We start from the raw sequence: 23815 nt of genomic DNA on the forward strand, positions 1-23815 counted from the left end.
CACTGATGAACATATTCTGTTTTGATAAATAAAAAAAAAATATATATATATATATATATATAGGGGCGTGCATCGATATTGACTACCAGCTATATCCACCTTATTCCTGACGAGTTTACTGCGCTTTGAATTACGGGTGCCACTTCCGGTTTGGTGAACTGCCATTCAAAAAGACTGAAACGAATCATTTAAAATCATAATGCTGCGTTCACACCGGACGCCAATCGCGCGTCAGGCGCGAGTGATTTCAATGTTAAGTCAATGCAAAGACACGTTATGCGCGTAAAAAATTCCTGCGGCGCGAATGGCGCGAATTGAGCGTCTGCCGCGTTACGCGCGAATGGTGCATTTTGTGCATTCACGCGTTTGACGAGAATTCGCATCTGCCGCACGAGTTGAAAAATCTGAACTTCTGCGTCAATTCGCGCCGCGTTAACCAATCAGGAGCCAGCTTGCTGCTGTCACGTGGTGAAGTAAATATGTTATCACATAAAAACTTGATTTTAATATATGAGACATTAATTTTGTATGGTATTTATTCCATATCTAATCTAGATTATATGAAACATTATTATTATTCTAATGTAAAGAGAACCAACATAGCCTAGTACTTTAGTGCAAAAACATAGTTCGTGTCTGGACAGTGTTGTGTGAGGGAAAAAAATCACAGCACAGGCTCCATTTATCATCAAAACAAAAATAAATGACAAATAAAAGTGTACACGCGTATAACTAGACGCGGCAGGCGCGAATTTGACGTTCAATTCGCGTCCGGTGTGAACGCAGCATAAGGTTGCCCTACAAAAAAAGTTTATCAGTTAGTTTGACTCAATGAGCGATCAGTTTTCTTTCATGTTTTCTTTTCATGTTAGGATGAGAATAACGTAGCACATGGTATTTCAACATGACATGTTATAACAAGAATATCTATGGCAAGAGCTATTTTCAGTCACTGCATTCTTTTCCTCATGATTATTTTCTATTTTACTTTTGCATTCCGCTGTAATAGTATGAAAAAGGTCAACATATAGTGCACATTTGTGGTCTGTTCTCAACGATTTAATTTACGATATAAATTAATTTATTTACGATTTTTTTAAAGCTGGGTCTCCAACATTGACAGCGCTGTGTCATACTACGGAGCCCGGGAAGTCACTTGTGGGGAAAAAAAAAACAATCCGTGGCAACGGTTTTGCAATCCGTCCGCTCAGTTTATAAACCGTACTCATGAATTCTCAAACTGTTCCCTCGGTTTAACAAATTGTGCCCATGGATTAATAAATTGTACCCACGAGTTCCTATAATGCGTGCTCTCAGATTGGTAAACCGTGCCTTCAGTTTTTGCAATCTGTACCCACAAATTCATAAACCGTGCCCAGGCTTTCACAATCCGTTCCCACGGGTTTGTAAACCATACTCACGGATCTGTGGCCTCTCCCCCAATCTGTGCCTGATGATTCAACCAGGCCTTCTGTTTAGGGATGCTTTTCATTATGTTTAAACTTAATATTTTTAAATGGATAATTTCTTGAATTTTTGGGGAGGAAAAAGCTCAGTATAATATAATCAGCAAAAAAAGACTTCACATATAAAAAAGAAATATAACACAAACACATTTCCAAAACTGTAAAAGGTTAGGTTATATAAAAAAAAAACATTCATAAATGATTTTATGATAAACATATTACTGTCTTCAGTGAACTCATTTATAGTTATAAATGCAAATAATAATAATGATCATTATTATTATTACATTTAGGCTACATATTTAGAAGACGCTTTTATCCAGAAAAAGAACAAAGCAATTTGTCAAATGTCAGTCATAATACAGGTTATGACTGACATGACTTACTTTGACTTCGTTTCACTTAAATGTGTTCTCTATAATAATTTAAACAAAACTTAATTGCATAAAACTAAAATATAATTTTCATTTAGCAGCAGCAGCACCAGAGAAAAGGTGTGCAGCAGCATGATGACGATGATGAAACACTCCTACTTTTTGAAGACGAATAAGACTTTTTGATTCATTTGAAATTTTCATTAGTTTTCATTTTTTTCCTTAAAGTAAGATCAAATTAATTAAAATTCTATGTATATGCCAAATTTTCACCTCTCAATAACTTTGTTGTTAACTTTTAATATATATATGTTAAAAAATTATATGTTAATTATTTATTATCTTACTGTGGAAAATGTCATTAACTAACTGCTGATTAAATAATAAATTATATAAATGTTTTCCAGTTGATAACAGTGTAACACATTGATGGATGCGGTGCACACACAATAGTACAGGTAACACACTGAATAAATGCTGATTAAATGTATGCAGTATTTTGGTTATTGCTATGACTAAGGCCCTGTTCACACCGCAAGTCCTAATGCTCAATTCTGATTTTTTGCTCAGATCCGATTTTTTGATTGGCTGTTCACATTACCTTTTAAAATGTGACCTATATCTGATTGCAGTGTGAACTGTTTGAGGTTTCAAACTAACCGGCATGCGCAAAAGAACAATAACAATGACATCAGACGCAGCACGCGGTTGCACTAAAGTTCGGGAGGTTATGGAGGAAGTAAGCATATTCGCATTTATTTCATAATGTTTGTGTAATGGAAACTTTTGCGGGTTTATGGTTGCAAATTCACTACAGAGATCTGTGTGGATGCATAGACGAAGCCAGGAGTGGTGGGAATATGACGTGAATAGTTTCACTGAGACGCTGTTCTCCTGTGTCCCCGTTCTTCCATTTCGTGTGCAATTTTTTCAAAAACGGAGTTTTTAATGTTAGGCTACTGTCTGTGTTTGTTGTGTCTAGGGCTTCGCCGGCGCATAATTGTGACAAATGTCGACGTAGATTGACGTAAAAGTCGCATCAAATTCGCCTTGATTGTTCACACTGCGGCCGCATTGAAAAAAATCAGATCTGGGTCTGATTCAGGACCACATATGTATGTGGTCTAAATCTGATTTGAAAAAATCAGATCTGGCCTAGATTTGAGTGTTCACACTACCTCTGAAGAAGTCTGACCTGGTCACTTGACCCCAAAAAAATCAGATTTGGGCCACTTTTGCCTGCAGTGTGAACGTGGCCTAACACGGTCCTTTGATGTTACGTCCTCACAACATACCAGTTTGGTCACTGAGACGTACTCATCACGTTCTTGCGATGTACCACTATAACGTCGCAAGACGATTATGGGAATCACAAAGTTACGTCGCTGGAACGTTATGTGGTACGTCGCTACGACGAATGGTCCGGTTACCTCTTCACAATGTAACTGTGTTAGCTGGGAAGGAAAATTATTGGTTTACAGCTTCAACCAATGAAACTTAAGCAAAGACTGGGTCAAGACGTTTGAACGTGCGGAGGGATTAGTCGGACTCCGAATACAAGACAAACAGATGTTCGTGGGAGAAAGCATTTATTGTAAGTGATTTTACTATATATTTTGTTCAAATTCATCATCCTCTAACGTTTATTAAGATAATCAGCAAACATTAAAATGCACAGAACTAATAATCATAGTCTAAATATCGTATTGTATGCATTTTGATTCGACTGTTTCATCAGTCGACCGCAACAAAGCTGCTTAGGGGGTAACTGGTGTAAAACATGCTTTTCCAATGCTACCTCGCTGTGTGTGAAATTGATATGCGACTACAGAACTCATTCAAATCAAGGGGGTAATCCATCAGCCGGAAACTGAAGCCTCCCTGGGGGCCGCCATTGTAGCAGACCATCACCTGCTGTTAGCATTCCATTGACTCCCATTCATTTTGGTGTCACTTTGACAGCGAATAACTTTACATTTGAGGTGTCCAAAGACTTCATTCGTCCATTATTTATTTCTAAAGAAACACGACAATGTACAAAAGGCTCCATTACTTTGTATCTTACGTTATGGCCCCGTAGAAGCCGCTTTTGTAAAAATAGGCTAACGATTGTGTCATAACGCGACTCTCTGTCGCACAGTAGAGAAATTACCGTATAGACAGGAGGAGAAGCTCGCAGGCAATCTTTTACTGTCTATGAGGCAATCGGGAGGACATGGAGAAATAAAGTCAAGGGAGAAGCACATAAATAGAGAGTCCATAAAAGCAACAGGACAAAATATTTCAACAATGTTTTTGAGGAATTGGAAATAATTCGCTATGTGGCACAGCTACTAGAAGATTTACAACAGTCAGACAGGTTGCTCACGTCACGTCTACGTCGTCAAGCTCAGTTTGAGCCTGCGCAGTATGATCAGCTGTCAGGTAGGCCTGTCCCGATAGTCAATAAATCAATTAATCGCAGGATAAAAAAATGAACTCGATAATTTTTCCGGGCCGCTATAATTTCCATTTGCATGCTTGTGAAACGACGTTATAGAATCAACACATATTCAACATAACATCAATCTAATTGGTTTGCTTACCTAATGTTGAAACAATGTTGATTTCAGTTGGGTGAAACGATGTTGTACAATTAAAAATCTCACTTAATAAGTTAGCCTGCATGGTAATAATGTATTAAACACACAAACATCACATTCAGTTATCATTGCTTTATTTATACAAAATATAAATTTACATATACATTTTTAGAGCATACAAGCCTTCTCTATTTAAGACAAATATAGAAAAGGCATTTACACTCAAATAGCCTACCGAGAAAGTAGGCTATATAAGTAAATTAAATACACACCACAGGCTTATCCTAGGCTTATCGACATGTTTCTACAGTGGCCCTAAACGGACAAACGCGTTTCCTCACTATGTTCTTCGTGCAAAAGAAGCGAGCTTAAGTCAGCGAATAAATCACTGACACAATGATGAACAAGTAACATTAATATTCGCAATAACATAATCTAATATAAATAGTCTCAAGTTACAAATTAAAAGTGATATTTACTCAATGTTATTTTGAACCAAATGCATATGACTTCTATTTTCAGTGGGGCACAAGGAGATGCAAAGCAGAAAGTTAAGAGACTGACAGCCTTAGTCACAATTTACTATTATCACTTCTCTTTTCTGTAAATTAAAATAAAATAATGGCGAATTAGACTATGTGACACTTCTTTTGTGTTCCACAAAATAAAGACATATGTTTAGTAGAATATGTATCAATAAATTTTACCATTGAAAATAGAGGACAGAAGAATATAGCAGATAAATTGGTTTACCTTCGCAATTAAAATGTATGTTCCTTGCTCTTGTAATATCAGGGATGTAAATATGACAAATATGTAACCCACATTTTTCACAACTCATTGGATCTACACAAATCATGCACATAATCTATTCTGGATTCAAAACAGTGATTTTTACTTAAAGGTAACAAGTTTGCAGCCCTGAATATTCATCTGTTTATGTCCCTTTGTTATATTTGCATACAGTACATCTACAGTGCATGCATATTTATTATAATATTGCACATTTATTAAGTCTATCTATAGTCTAATCATTCTTTTTTTACCCAAGCACATTTTATCAATTCCAAACCTAATCATTCTTAATAACTACCATTCATTTTTAATATAATAATTTATAAGTGATATATAATTGTTAATGAGGATATATTTATTCAGGTGTGCATAATTAAGCAGGTTTTCTTTGACAGATAAAATGGGCCAAAAAAAGAGATTTATACTGAAAAGTCATTATTAAATGCCCTTGAGAAGGATGAAATAAGAAAAGTAAACTGACCGACCATTGGACAAGAAACGCTGATTGGGTCAACAGGGTCCAGCCCTTGGTACTTATTACATATCACTTGATTATACAGTACAAGTCAAAAGTTTAAAAAATGTTTTTGTCTCTTCTGCTCATCAATGCTGTATTTATTTGATCAAAAATGCATAAAAAACAGTAATATTGTGAAATATAATTACAATTTAAAATAAATATTTTTTTTCTGTATTTTTTTATCAAATAAATGCATCTTGGTTAGCAGAAGAGACTTTGACCGGTACTGTATATTGATTATATACAAAATAGTAGGTAATAAGATTGATGTGGTTTGGCATTGATAAAATGTGCTTGAAAAAACATGATCAAAATGTATCCTCTCAAATTATGCATACACTGTATTATATCTAGTATTATTAAAGCAAAACAGAGCAATTTGTAGATGTTAAGTCTTCGAAAAAAAAATGTTCCTTTCTCTCACAAACACAACACATCAGTTACACCTTTTTAAATTCTTCGTATCCTATAGATACTTTTAATATTATCTCATAATTTATCTATCATCCAATATAACTGATGTCATTTTAAGAACTGACACAAGGATCCATTATACTGTTACACACGTTTTCTTTCTCAACTTTTTAAAAACATAACTGACTGGGTTTACTTGAATACTCACCAAGACCAGCATTTTGACATTATTTTGTGTGTATTTTACTGTTTACAGTCAATAAGCAGCGAAAAAAAAACTCAATTTAGTACTGAGAGGCGGCTTTATCTGCGATCACTTTAGGTGTGAACAAAATCCGCGAGAAGGAGTAAAAAATATTGCACAATACACACAATCCCATGGCAAAATTCTATATAATGCTATTAGTTACATGTTGAATTCATGTTTATAAAAAAGACGCTGCAGAGCGTGACGTCATATGCTCAAACCCCTTGTGTGACCGCACCTAAAATGTGAGCATATGAATTTCTTTCATTGTGATTTGTCAAATAGAATTTGTGCACCTCCAATGAAGAATTTGAAAAGCTGTAACTACTGTGTTGTTTGTGAGAGAGAAAGTTTGAAACTTTCTCTCTGTGACTTTAAATTTACTGATGTGTGACTTCTTTACACCTACAAATTCCACTGTCACGTGCTCAATTTTGCTATAATAATAACCTCACAGAACATGGTAGTAATCGGCCATCCGTGCAAAAGCAGAGGTCGGTCTGGTGTACAGGTATATCTGTCCAGGCCAACATCTGATGCCTTGATGCTGGGGATCCCAGAAAACCTGCAATAAAAATAGTACAGTTCAAAATCTATCATACATCCATCTCATCTGGTATCACAAATGATCATTCCAGGTTCAATTTAAGCTATGCTCAATATTAGGGCTGCACGATATTGAAAAACGTACATTAAAAACAATTTCACCAGATTATTTATTATTTAATAAATATTCTGGGGAAATAGTTTTTAATTCATTTAATTCATTAAGTGCATTTTTGGGATTTTCGCACGTAGAGAGCTAAGGCCTACATCGTTATCGTGAAACCTGGCCCAGAGCAGTCAGTGATTTGTAGGATGTGTACATCTACAATCAAGAATTTCAAAAGGTGTAACTTGTGTTGTGTATGGAAGCTTGTTTCCGCCACAGAATGAAAAATAAAAAAGGTAATTGCGACTTTTTATCTCACAATTCTGACTTTATTTCTCAGAATTGCGAGATTTAAAGTCGCAATTGCGTGTTATAAAGTCAGAATTGCGAGATATAAAGTCAGAATTGCGAGATATAAAGTCAGAATTGCGTGATATAAAGTCAGAATTGCGTGATATAAAGTCGCAGTTGCTTGTTATAAAGTCAGAATTGCGAGATATAAAGTCAGAATTGCGTGATATAAAGTCGCAGTTGCTTGTTATAAAGTCAGAATTGCGAGATATAAAGTCAGAATTGCGAGATATAAAGTCAGAATTGCGAGATATAAAGTCAGAATTGCGTGATATAAAGTCGCAGTTGCTTGTTATAAAGTCAGAATTGCGAGATATAAAGTCAGAATTGCTTGTTATAAAGTCAGAATTGCGAGATATAAAGTCAGAATTGCGTGATATAAAGTCAGAATTGATTGATATAAAGTTGCAATTGCAGGTTATAAAGTCAGAATTGCGTGTTGATCTTTGATTTTGTGTCTTCTCCCGTCCCGCAGGAAAAAACACGTATTTGTAATGCTATTATTAAAGAGATTCATGGGGTTGTTTGTTTCGTTTCCCTGGCCTGCATGTATTCTGAGCATTCTGACGCACTGATCAGGAAGATGAATAGTAGCCTGGCTAGGCTATCGGGGACATCTAAAACAATTAGGCTACCGCGAGTTTTTTTTTAGCCGCCCATTCCCGCCCGCAGCAAAGTTCAAACCGCCCGCTCCCGCGAGATTTGCGGCACCCAACGGGACTCAATCCCAATGCAGCTCTCTAAATCAGAGCATACATGGATGACATGACAACCATGACTACAACAGTAGCCTGCACTAATCGGTTATTGGGGTAAGTTAACCGATAATATTGAATGAGCAAGAATGCAATTTAAGCCCTCTAAATCAAGGAGCATCTCGATAGTTAAAGGAAAGGTAGTAGATAAAACATTCTTCATTAATGGTGAGGCAATACCAACAGTTTCTGAGAAGCCAGTGAAGAGTCTAGGGAGATGGTACGATGGGGATCTAAAGGACACAGTTCGAGTGGGAGAAGTTAGACGACAAGCAGTGGAAGGGTTGAAGAGCATAAACAGCTGTGCTCTACCAGGCAAACTAAAACTCTGGTGCTTTCAGTTTGGTCTACTGCCGAGGTTGCTGTGGCCACTGACTGTGTACGAGGTTTCTTTGACAACAGTGGATAAGCTGGAAGCGTTAATAAGTTCATACATCAGGAAATGGTTGGGAGTTCCACGCTGCCTCAGCAGAGTGGGACTTTATAGTAAAGCAATATTGCAGCTGCCAGTCTCTGCTTTAACCGAGGAGTTTAAGTGTACCAAGGTCAGACTGGAAATGACCTTAGTAGAGTCACGCAACAAATGTGTAAGGGAGGCAGCACCTGTGTTAAAAAACTGGTAGGAAGTGGTCAGCAAAGAAATCTGTGGTAGAGGCATAGGCTGACCTTCAAATTGGGGATATCGTGGGACAGGTACAGCATGGAAGAGGGGGTTTTGGGCTGAGTTTAGCTCCTCCTAAATGGCACAAGGCAGGCCCAGCTCAAAGGAGGAAGCTGGTAGTCAACGATGTGCGAACGCAGGAGGAGAGGATGAGGTGTATAAAGGCCATTTCCCAGGCCAAGCAGGGAGAGTGGATGAGATGGGAGAGTGTGGAACAACGCAAGATGGGCTGGCAAGACCTTTGGTCAATGGAAGAGAGTAGGATCAGTTTCCTAACCTTATTCCTTATGGGTTGGAGAGGATCCCTCTTGTCCTTTGTGTTCATCACCTGCCACATTAAGGCACATTTTGACAGGATGTAAGGTGGCTCTTAGCCAAGGTCGGTTTACTTGGCGCCATGACCAAGTACTGCGATGTTTGGCTTTAGCATTGGAAGGCAAGCGCAACATGACCAATAAGTTGCCACCTGTTCTAGCAAAACATTACACGCAGAAGACAATATTCCTCCGCCCAGGCGAGCAACTACCTAGAAAAGGTGTTAAAACCAATTCTCGCCCAGGACAACTGGAAGCTGCTAGGGACTGGAAAATGCTGGCTGATCTTGATCAACGGCTTATTTTTCCACCTGAGATTGCCACCACTAACCTCCGACCAGATATTGTTTTGCGGTCTGGATCAGCACACATTGTTCAACTGATAGAGTTAACAGTGCCATGGGAGGATGCTGTAGATGAGGCATATGAGAGGAAGAAACTGCGGTATGCTCATCTGGCCACTGAAGCAGAACAGCGAGGATGGAGAGTCCAGGTTTATCCAGTGGAAGTGGGTTGTCGAGGATTTGTGGCACACTCTACAACCCGGTTCCTCAGAGACGTCGGATTCAGTGGCCAAGAGTTGCGTCGCACAGTAAAGAACTTATCTGAAGCAGCAGAGAGGAGCAGCAACTGGCTGTGGTTGAGACGGAAAGATTCTGGCTGGCTGTGTACAGGCCGCCACGCTACGGTCTCGTAGAATTCTTGAAAAACTCGAAGAGTCTGTTGGTTTATTTGTATGGTTTGCATTAGGGATGGGGCCGATCCAGTATCGGTATCGGCTCCAATACTTCCATTTTTGCCGGATCGGGTATCGGTCAGACGAGGCCGATCTAAATCCGATATTTTGTGTTTACTATTGTGTTATTATTAAGCCCCACAAAAACATTATAAAGCACCATTAAGTGTTTGTGCACTATATTATAAGTGTTCTGAAGCCATTTTATAGTATAATGTGAGATAGAAATGAACATTTAAGTAATTAAATTCAAGATCACGTAAACTTTTCCCTCCGCTGCGGCTGTCAATCATTCTTCATTCACCATTTCAACAGAGCCTCGCGTTCGGTTATAAGTCAACTCGATGAAACTCTCCAAGATGATTCAATGTTACTGTTACAATCAATGTTGATCTGTAGATAAAAATCTATGGTTTCGGATAAAATTACTATCTTGCTGGACTTGCTGTACCGTAATCACGTTACTTTTTACCGTGTGTCTGTTTGTTAGATCACAACACTGGAGAGCACTATAATTCTTCTTCACGCCCACAGTAACTGAAATTTAAAACTGTTAAAAGAAAAGGCTGAATAAACTATTGCATAGATAGATACTGAATAATACACTACGCATAATATGTCTTTCCTTTGTGCTTTGAACTTTTCAATGCGGACTCGACGCGCTGCGCGCTGTGACTGTGTTGCTTCAAGCGCATCATTCTGCGCTCGGGATGCGCATAAGCGCTTTGTGCCGCACTGTATTGGAGTCTTTCATGATCATATCATAATACTTTTGCGCAATGAAAGATTATTAAATGTCCCATCTATCATATGTTGCTGCCTCAATAAACAGCTGTGCTATACATTTAAAAAATGTCTTAATTTTATAGTAGCTAGGCTATATATAAAATAATTGATCTTTTTGATTTTTGTTATCTTGTTTTTCATGAATGTATTTTACAATACAAACAGCAATGTGTAACGTTTTACCAGATTTAGTGCTGGTGCCTACACTTATTGTCTCTTATTTGTTCCCCACTAAATAATATTTTTTTCTTTCACTATATATGTTCAGATTTTATACAATTATTGTGCACTCGTGATTTTTCTAGACTAAATTTCTAATTTCTAGAGTTCAAATCTAGTTTATAATATAATTTTTGTCATAGGTTATGATAATTTTTTTTATTTGTTGTTTTTCTTTATAATGAAGTTGTCTGTATTAAGCAGATTGTGTTTAACACAAAAAAGAGTGATTATCAGTTCAACACAGAGTTCTAGAAATTCTACTTGATTTAAAAAAAGACTGCGCTGGTATCGGATCCGTATTGGTCGATACTCAGAAAGTTGAGCCCCTTCTCATCCTTTGGCGGCATATGTGACGCCATATGACAAAACGGCGAAATACTACGCACATGGCACCCTTTAGCGTGAATATAACACGCGAACCCAAGGCGTCATAAAGTTGACTGGCATCCTTTAGCGTGAATATGAGACGCAGACCCTACCCCACACCTAAACCTACCTATCACAGTGCGTGTTATATTGACGATAAAGGGTGCCATGTGCGTAGTATTTCGCCGTTTTGTCATATGGCGTCACATATGACGCCAAAGGATGAGAATGCGTTAGAAAGTTTGGTATGGGATCGGATCGGTTCAGAAAAAATGGTATCGTTGCATCCCTAAATGTAATAAATATTGACATGACAATCAATTTGAAACACTTACAGTTGCATATTTATTTTCAGTATGGTATTTTTCCTGTTAATCCTGTTTTTCTGACTTGCTTTTCTAACCTTATACCTCAAGTTGCCTTTTGGGACATACATGCATACATGCGTACATATCATACTTGCCTTTTGAGAGGAGTTTATTGCAGCATCATATAAAATCAACAATAATGATAACTAGAAAAAGTTCGTCGAGACAAACTTTAAGTTGGCTTGTGAGAGTTTGGACCAATAAGTTTGAAGAAGTTTAAATTAGTTTAAAGTTTAAATTAGTTTAAATTTTAAAGTAGTTTGAAGTTGAAATTAGTTTAAAGTTTAAAGTAGTTTAAAGTTTAAAGTTTTAATGGTTTAAAGTTTAAAGTAGTTTAAAGTTTGAAGTATAGTTTGAAGTAATTTAAAGTTGCTAGGGTGTTTCTAGTGGGTTGCTAAGGTGTTCTGGGTGGTGGCCTGGCGGTTGCTAAGGTATTTTAGGTGGTTGCTAGGGTGTTTTGGATGGTTGCTATGGTGTTGCTTGGGTGTTCTACGGTATTCTGGGTGGTTGCCATGGTGTTGCTAGGGTGTTTTAAGGTATTTTGGATGACTAAAAAAAGACAGAAAAGAGACAGAAAAAAAAGAAAGAAAGAAAGAAAGAAAGAAGAAAGATTAGTTAGAAAGAAAGAAAGAAAGAAGAAAGATTAGTTAGAAAGAAAGATTAGTTAGAAAGAAAGAAAGAAAAAGAAAGAAAGAAAGAAAGAAAGAAGAAAGATTAGTTAGAAAGAAAGAAAGAAAGAAAGAAGAAAGATTAGTTAGAAAGAAAGAAAGAAATAAGAAAGATTAGTTAGAAAGAAAGAAAGAAAGAAGAAAGATTAGTTAGAAAGAAAGAAAAAAGATTAGCTAGAAAGAAAGAAAGAAAGAAGAAAGATTAGTTAGAAAGAAAGAAAGAAAGATTAGTTAGAAAGAAAGAAAGAAAGAAAGAAAGAAGAAAGATTAGTTAGAAAGAAAGAAAGAAAGAATTAGTTAGAAAGAAAGATTAGTTAGAAAGAAAGAAAGAAGAAAGAAAGAAGAAAGATTAGTTAGAAAGAAAGAAGAAAGATTAGCTAGAAAGAAAGAAAGAAGAAAGATTAGTTAGAAAGAAAGAAAGAAAGATTAGTTAGAAAGAAAGAAGAAAGATTAGCTAGAAAGAAAGAAAGAAGAAAGATTAGTTAGAAAGAAAGAAAGATTAGTTAGAAAGAAAGAAAGAAAGAAGAAAGATTAGTTAGAAAGAAAGAATTAGTTAGAAAGAAAGATTAGTTAGAAAGAAAGAAAGAAAGAAGAAAGATTAGTTAGAAAGAAAGAAAGAAAGAAAGAAAGAAAGAAGAAAGATTAGTTAGAAAGAAAGAAAGAAAAAGAAAGAAAGATGAGTTAGAAAGAAAGAAAGAAAGAAAGAAGAAAGATTAGTTAGAAAGAAAGAAAGAAAGAAAGAAGAAAGATTAGTTAGAAAGAAAGAAGAAAGATTAGCTAGAAAGAAAGAAAGAAGAAAGATTAGTTAGAAAGAAAGAAAGAAAGAAAGAAAGAAAGAAAGAAAGAAAGAAGAAAGATTAGTTAGAAAGAAAGAAAGAAAGAATTAGTTAGAAAGAAAGATTAGTTAGAAAGAAAGAAAGAAAGAAAGAAGAAACATTAGTTAGAAAGAAAGAAAGAATTAGTTAGAAAGAAAGATTAGCTAGAAAGAAAGAAAGAAAGAAAGAGGAAAGATTAGTTAGAAAGAAAGAAAGAAAGAAGAAAGATTAGTTAGAAAGAAAGAAAGAAAGAAGAAAGATTAGTTAGAAAGAAAGAAAGAATTAGTTAGAAAGAAAGATTAGTTAGAAAGAAAGAAGAAATATTAGTTAGAAAGAAAGAAAGAAAGAAAGATTAGTTAGAAAGAAAGAAAGAAAGAAAGAAAGAAAGAAGAAATATTAGTTAGAAAGAAAGAAAGAAAGAAAGAAAGAAGAAAGATTAGTTAGAAAGAAAGAAAGAAAGAATTAGTTAGAAAGAAAGATTAGTTAGAAAGAAAGAAAGAAGAAATATTAGTTAGAAAGAAAGAAAGAAGAAAGATTAGTTAGAAAGAAAGAAAGAAAGAATTAGTTAGAAAGAAAGATTAGTTAGAAAGAAAGAAAGAAAGAAAGAAGAAAGATTAGTTAGAAAGAAAGAAAGAAAGAATAAAGATTAGTTAGAAAGAAAGAAAGAAGAAAGATTAGTTAGAAAGAAAGAAAGAAAGAAAGAAAGAAGAAAGATTAGTTAGAAAGAAAGAAAGAAAAAGTAAAAAAGAAAGAAAGAAAGAAAGAAGAAAGATTAGTTAGAAAGAAAGAAGAAAGATTAGTTAGAAAGAAAGAAAGAAAGAAAGATTAGTTAGAAAGAAAGAAAGAAGAAATATCAGTTAGAAAGAAAGAAAGAAAGAAATATTAGTTAGAAAGAAAGAAAGAAAGAAAGAAAGAAGAAATATTAGTTAGAAAGAAAGAAAGAAAGAAAGAAGAAAGATTAGTTAGAAAGAAAGAAAGAAAGAATTAGTTAGAAAGAAAGATTAGTTAGAAAGAAAGAAAGAAAGAAAGAAAGAAAGAAAGAAGAAAGATTAGTTAGAAAGAAAGAAAGAAATAATTAGTTAGAAAGATTAGTTAGAAAGAAAGAAAGAAAGAAAGAAAGAAGAAAGATTAGTTAGAAAGAAAGAAAGAAAGAAAGAAAGAAAGATTAGTTAGAAAGAAAGAAAGATTAGTTAGAAAGAAAGAAAGAAGAAATATTAGTTAGAAAGAAAGAAGAAATATTAGTTAGAAAGAAAGAAAGAAAGAAAGAAAGAAGAAATATTAGTTAGAAAGAAAGAAAGAAAGAAAGAAGAAATATTAGTTAGAAAGAAAGAAAGAAAGAAAGAAAGAAAAAGAAAGAAAAAGAAAGAAAGAAATAAAGAAAGAAAGAAGAAATATTAGTTAGAAAGAAAGAAGAAATATTAGTTAGAAAGAAAGAAAGAAAGAAAGAAGAAATATTAGTTAGAAAGAAAGAAAGAAAGAAAGAAAGAAAGAAAGAAAGAAGAAATATTAGTTAGAAAGAAAGAAAGAAAGAAAGAAAGAAAGAAAGAAAAAGAAAGAAAGAAAGAAAGAAAGAAAGAAGAAAGATTAGTTAGAAAGAAAGAAAGAAAGAATTAGTTAGAAAGAAAGATTAGTTAGAAAGAAAGAAAGAAAGAAAGAAAGAAAGAAAGAAGAAAGAATAGTTAGAAAGAAAGAAAGAAGAAAGATTAGTTAGAAAGAAAGAAAGAAAGAAAGAAGAAAGATTAGTTAGAAAGAAAGAAAGAAAAAGAAAGAAAGAAAGAAAGAAAGAAGAAAGATTAGTTAGAAAGAAAAAAAGAAAGAAAGAAAGAAAGAAAGAAGAAAGATTAGTTAGAAAGAAAGAAGAAAGATTAGTTAGAAAGAAAGAAGAAAGATTAGTTAGAAAGAAAGAAGAAAGATTAGTTAGAAAGAAAGAAAGAAGAAAGATTAGTTAGAAAGAAAGAAAGAAAGATTAGTTAGAAAGAAAGAAAGAAAGAAGAAAGATTAGTTAGAAAGAAAGAAAGAAGAAAGATTAGTTAGAAAGAAAGAAAGAAGAAAGATTAGTTAGAAAGAAAGAAAGAAAAAGAAAGAAAGAAAAAGAAAGAAAGAAAGAAAGAAAGAAAGAAAGAAAGAAAGAAAGAAGAAAGATTAGTTAGAAAGAAAGAAAGAAAGAAGAAAGATTAGTTAGAAAGAAAGAAAGAATTAGTTAGAAAGAAAGATTAGTTAGAAAGAAAGAAAGAAAGAAAGAAGAAAGAATAGTTAGAAAGAAAGAAAGAAGAAAGATTAGTTAGAAAGAAAGAAAGAAAGAAGAAAGATTAGTTAGAAAGAAAGAAAGAAAAAGAAAGAAAGAAAGAAAGAAGAAAGATTAGTTAGAAAGAAAGAAAGAAAGAAAGAAAGAAAGAAAGAAAGAAAGAAGAAAGATTAGTTAGAAAGAAAGAAGAAAGATTAGTTAGAAAGAAAGAAGAAAGATTAGTTAGAAAGAAAGAAAGAAAGAAAGAAAGAAAGAAAGAAAGAAAGAAGAAAGATTAGTTAGAAAGAAAGAAAGAAGAAAGATTAGTTAGAAAGAAAGAAAGATTAGTTAGAAAGAAAGAAAGAAAGAAGAAAGATTAGTTAGAAAGAAAGAAAGAAAGAAAGAAGAAAGATTAGTTAGAAAGAAAGAAAGAAAGAAGAAAGATTAGTAAGAAAGAAAGAAAGATTAGTTAGAAAGAAAGAAAAAGAAAGAAAGAAAGAAGAAAGAAAGAAAGAAAGAAGAAAGATTAGTTAGAAAGAAAGAAAGAAAGAAGAAAGATTAGTTAGAAAGAAAGAAAGAAAGAAAGAAAGAAGAAAGATTAGTTAGAAAGAAAGAAAGAAGAAAGAAGAAAGATTAGTTAGAAAGAAAGAAAGAAGAAAGATTAGTAAGAAAGAAAGAAAGATTAGTTAGAAAGAAAGAAGAAAGATTAGTTAGAAAGAAAGAAAGAAAGAAAGAAGAAAGAAAGAAAGAAAGAAGAAAGATTAGTTAGAAAGAAAGAAAGAAAGAAAGAAGAAAGATTAGTTAGAAAGAAAGAAAGAAAAAGAAAGAAAGAAAGAAAGAAAGAAAGAAAGAAAGAAAGAGAGAAAGAAAGAAAGAAAGAAAGAAAGAAAGAAGAAAGATTAGTTAGAAAGAAAGAAAGAAAGAAGAAAGATTAGTTAGAAAGAAAGAAAAAGAAAGAAAGAAAGAAAGAAAGAAAGAAAGAAAAAAGAAAGATTAGTTAGAAAGAAAGAAAGAAAGAAGAAAGATTAGTTAGAAAGAAAGAAAGAAAGAAAGAAAGAAGAAAGATTAGTAAGAAAGAAAGAAAGAAAGAAAGAAAGAAAGAAGAAAGATTAGTTAGAAAGAAAGAAAGAAAGAAAGAAAGAAAGAAAGAAAGAAAGAAGAAAGATTAGTTAGAAATAAAGAAGAAAGATTAGTTAGAAAGAAAGAAGAAAGATTAGTTAGAAAGAAAGAAAGAAAGAAAGAAAGATTAGTAAGAAAGAAAGAAAGAAAGATTAGTTAGAAAGAAAGAAAGAAAGAAGAAAGATTAGTTAGAAAGAAAGAAAGATTAGTTAGAAAGAAAGAAAGAAAAAGAAAGAAAGAAAGAAGAAAGATTAGTTAGAAAGAAAGAAAGAAAGAAAGAAGAAAGATTAGTTAGAAAGAAAGAAAGAAAGAAAGAAGAAAGATTAGTTAGAAAGAAAGAAAGATTAGTTAGAAAGAAAGAAGAAAGATTAGTTAGAAAGAAGAAATATTAGTTAGAAAGAAAGAAAGAAGAAATATTAGTTAGAAAGAAAGAAAGAAAGAAAGAAAGAAAGAAAGAAAGAAAGAAAAAAGAAAGATTAGTTAGAAAGAAAGAAAGAAAGAAGAAAGATTAGTTAGAAAGAAAGAAAGAAGAAAGATTAGTAAGAAAGAAAGAAAGAAAGAAAGAAAGAAAGAAAGAAGAAAGATTAGTTAGAAAGAAAGAAAGAAAGAAAGAAAGAAAGAAAGAAAGAAAGAAGAAAGATTAGTTAGAAAGAAAGAAGAAAGATTAGTTAGAAAGAAAGAAGAAAGATTAGTTAGAAAGAAAGAAAGAAAGAAAGATTAGTTAGAAAGAAAGAAAGAAAGATTAGTTAGAAAGAAAGAAAGAAAGAAGAAAGATTAGTTAGAAAGAAAGAAAGAAAGAAGAAAGATTAGTTAGAAAGAAAGAAAGAAAAAGAAAGAAAGAAAGAAAGAAAGAAGAAAGATTAGTTAGAAAGAAAGAAAGAAAGAAGAAAGATTAGTTAGAAAGAAAGAAAGAAAGAAAGAAAGAAGAAAGATTAGTTAGAAAGAAAGAAAGATTAGTTAGAAAGAAAGAAGAAAGATTAGTTAGAAAGAAGAAATATTAGTTAGAAAGAAAGAAAGAAGAAATATTAGTTAGAAAGAAAGAAAGAAAGAAAGAAAGAAGAAAGATTAGTTAGAAAGAAAGAAAGAAAGAAGAAAGATTAGTTAGAAAGAAAGAAAGATAGATTAGTTAGTAAGAAAAAAAGAAAAAAGAAATATTAGTTAGAAAGAAAGAAAGACAGAAAGAAAGAAGAAAGATTAGTTAGAAAGAAAGAAGAAAGATTAGTTAGAAAGAAAGAAATAAAGAAAGAAAGAAGAAAGATTAGTTAGAAAGAAAGAAAGATAGATTAGTTAGTAAGAAAGAAAGATAGATTAGATAGATAGATAGATAGATAGAAAGAGATAGATAGATAGATAGATAGATAGATAGATAGATAGATAGATAGATGGATAGATAGATAGATAGATAGATAGAAAGAGATAGATAGATGGATAGATGGATAGATAGATAGATAGATAGATAGATAGATAGATAGATAGATAGATAGATAGATAGATAGATAGATAGATAGATAGATAAGTTCATTAGTACATATAGAATGGTAGTTTAATTGAGTCTTGGGCTTCAGGGAGTTTAGATTTGAGTTTTTGTGTTGTACACTGCTGGGCCACCGTAGCCTTGGCTCAATTTGAACTGTTGCAATGAAAGTCAATGGGATTTTTATGATTTTTAATATTAATTTTTAAGAAATCTGAAAGTCAAATCAGTCTGAAAAGATATAGCACACTAAGTCAGAACAGTCTGAAGGTCTGACCCGAGTTTGGAGTTTGTAGAGTTAAAGCTCTAGGAGGAGTAGCAGTCAGAAAATTTTGGTTAAGAAAAAGAAGAAGAAAAAGAATAATAATAAGTTTAAATAGGATTTCAGTAAGTTGGCTTTCACAAGCCAACTTAATAATAATATTAAAGCAAACACAACTCTGGTATCGGAATAGTATCGGTATCGGCCGATATCCAAATTCAGGTATCGGGATCGGATCGGAAGTGAAAAAATGCGGATCGGTGCATCCCTAGTTTGCATAGTAATTACAGTTATTACGTTCCTGTGTATATTGCGTGAATGAGGGTTGGTGTTTGGGCAGATATTGTGTTTTGTGGTAGGTAGTATGCCATACGGAACCGTTGCCACTGAAACTACTTTAACGAAGACAGTGGGGCTCGACAGCCTTAGTCAAACGGGTTGGCGCGTATGGTTGGGTTGCGGAGAGATTGTGAGATTGCGGCTAGGTCACACGTGAACTACGAGGAAGGAGCAACCTCAGCAGCAGGAGGGATGTAAAGGTCAGTAAGCTGGGCTGAGTTGAGTGGGGGACAGAGGGGGGTGACTCTGGGACGCCAGAGTCACTGTCGAGCCCTCTTGAGGTGTCGTGGGCTAGTCGACGAAACACTGAGGACGGAAGGTGCCCACTTGAAGACCCTAGAGATGTCCCCTACTCGGCTCAATCCAGACGGTTGTCGTGCTGGTCCACTGGGGAGACCACACTGTAGTTGCAGCCGTTGTGTGTACTGACGCGCCAAGTCCACTGCAGCCGTTAACACCGGACAGAAGGAGATTCACATCACCATATGGAAAGAAGTGTAAATGGATGGAGAGATGGAGAGAGAGAAGCATAGGTTACTGTAAAGCTACGTCTTAGTATGTGCTTATATTGGCGAAAGCCGAGTACAAATCCGAGTACAAATCAGCATGAGGTTTAACATCTACTCTCGTGTAATGGAAATCTCAGAATTGCGACTTTATATCTCGCAATTGCGACTTTATTTCTCAGAATTGCGACTTTATATCTCGCAATTGCGACTTTATTTCTCACAATTCTGACTTCATATCTCGCAGTTGTGAGATAAAAAGTCGCAATTATTATTATAATCTTTTTTTATTCAGTGGCGGAAACAAGCTTCCATAGTTGTGAGAGACAAAAAGAGAAAAAAGTTAGCAATTCCTAAAAAAAAAACCTGTCACAGGTGAGAAGTTTTGCTATTATAATACCTTAACATGATAGTAATCAGTCATCTGCAAAAGCAGAGGGGTTGGTGTGGTGTACAGTTAGGCTACATCTGCAGTTCCAGGTCAGCATCTGATGTCTTGATGTGGAGATCACATTCAGCTGGAGATCCCAGAAAACCTGCAATAACAGTCAAATTAATCATACTCATTTCAAAATCTCATCATTCTGTAGTAGTGTGTTTGATTAGGGTTGGAGCAAAACTCTGCAGGACTGTTGCTCTCAGGACTGACGTTGTTCATTAATTCATTCAATTAGGACCATGGTCAATAGACCATTTTTAAGACTATATGCCATTAATGTCTTTATCATAACATCACTGTTGACTAACTTGCTGCATGATGTAGTTTTAATTAATCTATCAGTAAAAAAATATACTTACAAAGCTAATGCAGTTATGTTTGGATGGCTCTTAAAAGAGCCATTGGTTTATTCAGCTGCTGTTGAGACAAAAGGGGAGAAAAATAAGAAACATCAATGAATATGAGTTTGATATTGCACGTCTGTACAAACTAAAAAATTTTTTTTTAAATAAATTATTTAATCATATGGTTTGAACATGGCAATTCAGAAGATGACTGCACTTACAAAAATCGGATGATAATCGGCACTAAAAAAGAGAAAGGAATAATTATTTTCATGTTATTAACCCAAAGTTAATAAAGTGATTCATAAATATGTAAAATAACATTTGAAACTGCACAGAGCAGGGCCGTGCAGAGACCTCTGGAGGGGCAGGTGCTCAAAGTATAAAAGGGGGCACATGCGGAACAAGGCTTTAAATAGGGCTGTGCTCAAAATATCAATACAGTAATATATCAATACGGATGATTCTGTATTGATACAGTAGCAAATGCATTGATGCAGTTTTGAAAAAGAAACAGAACAGAAAAGACAAATTTTACGTTTAAAAGTTAAAAAAAATTATGAATGTGCAGTGTGCACCTATTAATAACTCTGGGATTAGAAACTGAAGTATCTTAAGTTGTCCCAACCTGATGGCTTTTTCTTCTCTGTTATACAGAATAATAAAGAACAGCTGTTATAGTAAACTGTGTAGGACAAAATCAACGTGGCCCATGTTTCGAATAGTATAGTTTTATTTAATGCCATATCAGCATCTATGGCTATTTTCATGGCATAAACTGATTTACACAAATACAAGAGTTACATTTATACAATGAAAATAAAAACAAAGCAAACAGAAACAGCAATTAATACTTTACAAGATGTTTAACATTAATGTGATACCTGTTCTGGTACATTCTTACTAAAGTCCTTAAGTGAGTTTGCTGCCTTTGCTGTTGTTGTTACTGCTGCTGCTGCTGATACTGCTGGAGCTGATCTGAGACTGTAGACATTAAAACAAACATATAGAGATATATTAGCTGATTAAATCATTTTTATGTGACCATGACAAGATGTAAAGATTGCTGACAGTGTTTGGAACCTTCACTAGCTCACTGACCTGCTGTAAAGCTGCAGATTCTGCCCAGGCCGCTATAATATAATAATATAATAATAGTAGCCTATATAATAGTACTAGGGGAGATGTTCACAGAGGCTTCTGCACACAAAACATAAGATATTTGTAAGCTAACGGTATGTGATAATAAGCCTAAACTCTTACCAGATTTGTGATGATAATTTTTATGGCACTATACGTTTTTTAAATAAATACTGTAATAATAATAATAATAATAATAATAATAATAGTTTAAAGTAAAAATAATAGTTTTTAGTCAAATAACATAAAAAGACCAGACCCCTCGACGCCCGTGAAACTTTTCTCCCTCAAACAGCAAGCTAACGTTACTTCTACAGCCTACACACAGCAATATAAACAACATCTCAGCATGCTCTTCACGTCGTTCTTGTAAAATAATAATAATAATAAGTAAACAAACATCAAAATCATTTCGCTGAGAATAAAACACCACTTACCAGCAGCCGCAGAGTTGAAGATATCCTCTGGCAGTGCGCGTAGCCGCGCGAAATCAAAAAATGCGCGTGCAGCGTGAGGAATCGTCCCGGACGAGTTCGTCAGGTGAAAGGTCATCATGTGGGTCATTATATTTACGGCTAAATTATTATTCATTAATTTTACTAATAGTTAGATTGGGCAGGCATCCAAAAAAGGGCCTTTAATTACAAAAAAAAGGAGAGGAAATTTTGCCTTGACAAAAGGGCACTTTGGGCACCAAGGGGCAAAAGGGCAGGTGCTCGAGCACCCAAAGCCCCCCCCCCCCCCCCTCTGCACGTGCCTGGCACAGAGAGAGTAAAGAATGTAAAGTGCAACACATTTTATTAGACTTTCCAACCCACCAACAAAAAATAAATCATAAAAGTCACAGTTAAGATGCAATTTAATTCTTTAAAATAATTATAATTTTACTTAATTAGGATTTCTTACATCATTTTCTTTTTATACACTGCCCATATTGTAGGTTTTTTCATAAATAATAATAATCATTATACATTTTAAAACACATTTATTATTATTATTATAATAAAATGATGGATGGCTGAATTCATTGTAGCTCTCTCTCTCTCTCTCTCTCTCAGTATGTGTGAGAGGGGAGCACTGGCAGCCAAATCTGTGACCGCAAATGACGTCACACAAATATAACGGCATTAATGTTTAAAGTCCCCGTGAACCGGAAGTTGCAAACGACTTTTCTCCAGTGTTGTGACGTATTTCCGAGAGAAACGGAATACTAAATGAGGCAAAATAGTGTGCGTGGCTTTTTTTCCAACTAGCACCTGATTGGATCTAGAAAAGTAGGTGTTTCATTCAAACACACAGGCAGCCTGTGTACTGTCAGTTGGAGGGGCGTCGTTACGGATGTTAAGCAGACACCCAAACCGTCAAACCTACGTCATCAGGGAAGGTCCTCCAATGCAGAGGGGAGGGGAAATTTCAGATTTTGATTAAAGATTACGAAGCCAAAAAATTTTTTTGTGTGGATTGACTTGCATGGATGAATTGTTCACCACAAAACGATCAATTTAGGCAAACAAAGTAAGTATGGTCAATTTTGAATTCATGGGGACTTTAATGCTGTCTTGGTGAACATAAGAGACAAACATTTGTACCAACACAATTAGTGTATGTTTGACGTTTTACTTACTAATCATATGGTTCATCAATAGAGATGATGATCAGCTCAACTCTGCTATGGTGCAGGGCATCAGCATTGAAGGATCTAGGAACACAACAAACCATTTGTCACAGAGCCAACAATATTATTATACAATGCCAGGTTTATTAAAAGGAAAGAAGAAGCTACAGCAGAGGTCAAATGCAGAAAAGAGAAATAATTTAAAGAATATACAGAAATTAATTTCTTAATTAGGATAACAAAATTTGTTTTTGGGTTAAATTCATTTAATATTGCTCTTAATAACTTACATTTGTATGTCCTCAAAACCTTCTTAAAATAAATTAAAGAAATAAAAATTTAAATTTGAGAAATAAAAATATAAGACAATAACAGATGCATGGTGATATAGGTGAAATATATTGTGATAAAATGGATATGAGGTTATGTATGGGATGAATATAGTATCAAAATGATTAACACGTGCAAGCACAGATATCAATGAACCTGATTAATGTTGCAGAAATGTTTTACTATCCACAACCAAATGCCTTTCAACTTGCGTGTGCAAAATTCAAAATTGAATGAATGTGTTGCAATTTGTACAAATAGAGACATTTTTGTGATTACAAATTTTTTCTTTTGTATTAGTGTATCATAATTTGTGCATGCAACAAAGAAGATGTGCATGTGTGGATCAGGTGACGCGCGTGCATTCATTGACGTCTTTTCTGAGTCAATCTCATTTGATTCATTTGGATTTTGAGACTTTCTTTTCGCGTTTTTTAAGCATTTCACAACCCACACACAAACAACTACACATGAATAGGCCTGGTGCTAGTTATTAATGTGTGCACAACTACCCATCTATTTGACAAAATCACAAATGTGCGTCACTACATTTAAACTAATACAATACAACTTGTGTGTGCAAAATCCAGTATCACATGAATGTGCAGCATTTTGTACAAATAGACACATAGTTGTTAATACAAAACCTCGATTTTGTATTAATGTAGCTCAGAATTTGTGCATGCAACAAGTAAGATGTGCATTTGTGGATCAGGTGACACGCGTGCATTCATTGACTCGTTTCTGAGTCGATCCTATTTGATTCATTTGGATTTTGAGACTTTCATTTCGCCGGTTTAGCCTTGCACGATCCACACACACTGTCTGAGAAAACCTGCTACCACTAGATGGCAGTATTCTGCTAAAACAGACAACGGCAGCGTAATCGAGTGATCTTCCCCATTTACGCTCAAAGTGAGTGATATTGAAG

The 23815-nt window shown here is 34.2% G+C and overlaps 1 long non-coding RNA gene across 1 annotated transcript; it reads right to left on the bottom strand.

The window, feature by feature from the left end:
• Positions 1-4539: 4539 nt before the first annotated feature.
• Positions 4540-21679, bottom strand: LOC143707234 (uncharacterized). The gene is made up of 7 exons (XR_013193119.1): positions 21377-21679; positions 20684-20783; positions 20021-20042; positions 19815-19872; positions 19417-19552; positions 18864-18952; positions 4540-6963 (listed from the first exon to the last, which is right to left on the bottom strand). It is a non-coding gene; the product is annotated as an uncharacterized LOC143707234 (long non-coding RNA).
• Between the last annotated feature and the right edge of the window lie 2136 nt (positions 21680-23815).

Source organism: Siphateles boraxobius, unplaced genomic scaffold (genome assembly GCF_051911475.1).
Source record: "Siphateles boraxobius isolate OS27281-9 unplaced genomic scaffold, OSU_SipBor_1 41, whole genome shotgun sequence".
NCBI lineage: Eukaryota > Metazoa > Chordata > Actinopteri > Cypriniformes > Leuciscidae > Siphateles > Siphateles boraxobius.